The sequence below is a fragment of the Etheostoma spectabile genome, chromosome 19, assembly GCF_008692095.1.
Source record: "Etheostoma spectabile isolate EspeVRDwgs_2016 chromosome 19, UIUC_Espe_1.0, whole genome shotgun sequence".
Lineage (NCBI taxonomy): Eukaryota > Metazoa > Chordata > Actinopteri > Perciformes > Percidae > Etheostoma > Etheostoma spectabile.
The window spans coordinates 18,656,112-18,656,311 of NC_045751.1; the positions used below are offsets into that span (position 1 = coordinate 18,656,112).

General features: G+C 42.5%; 1 protein-coding gene across 4 annotated transcripts in view; it reads right to left on the reverse strand.

Moving 5' to 3' along the window:
* Positions 1–200, reverse strand: part of LOC116707439 (kin of IRRE-like protein 1) — a 32,806-nt gene that overhangs the window by 7,136 nt on the left and 25,470 nt on the right. The window lies entirely within an intron of this gene.

Genomic DNA, 200 nt, shown 5'->3' on the forward strand with positions numbered 1-200 from the left:
ACAACTAGTAATGTTAGAAAAACTACAACACCACATCGGATCTAGCTAGACCAGAAACAAAACAACAGGCACACCGCACACGTTTGGGCTTGCGAGCCGGCCAAAGAGTAGTAAAGTTACGTTTTGAGTGGATGGCGAGCGCAAGACGCCAAAATGTAAATGTAAATGTATTTTATTTATATAGCACCTTACATCGACCG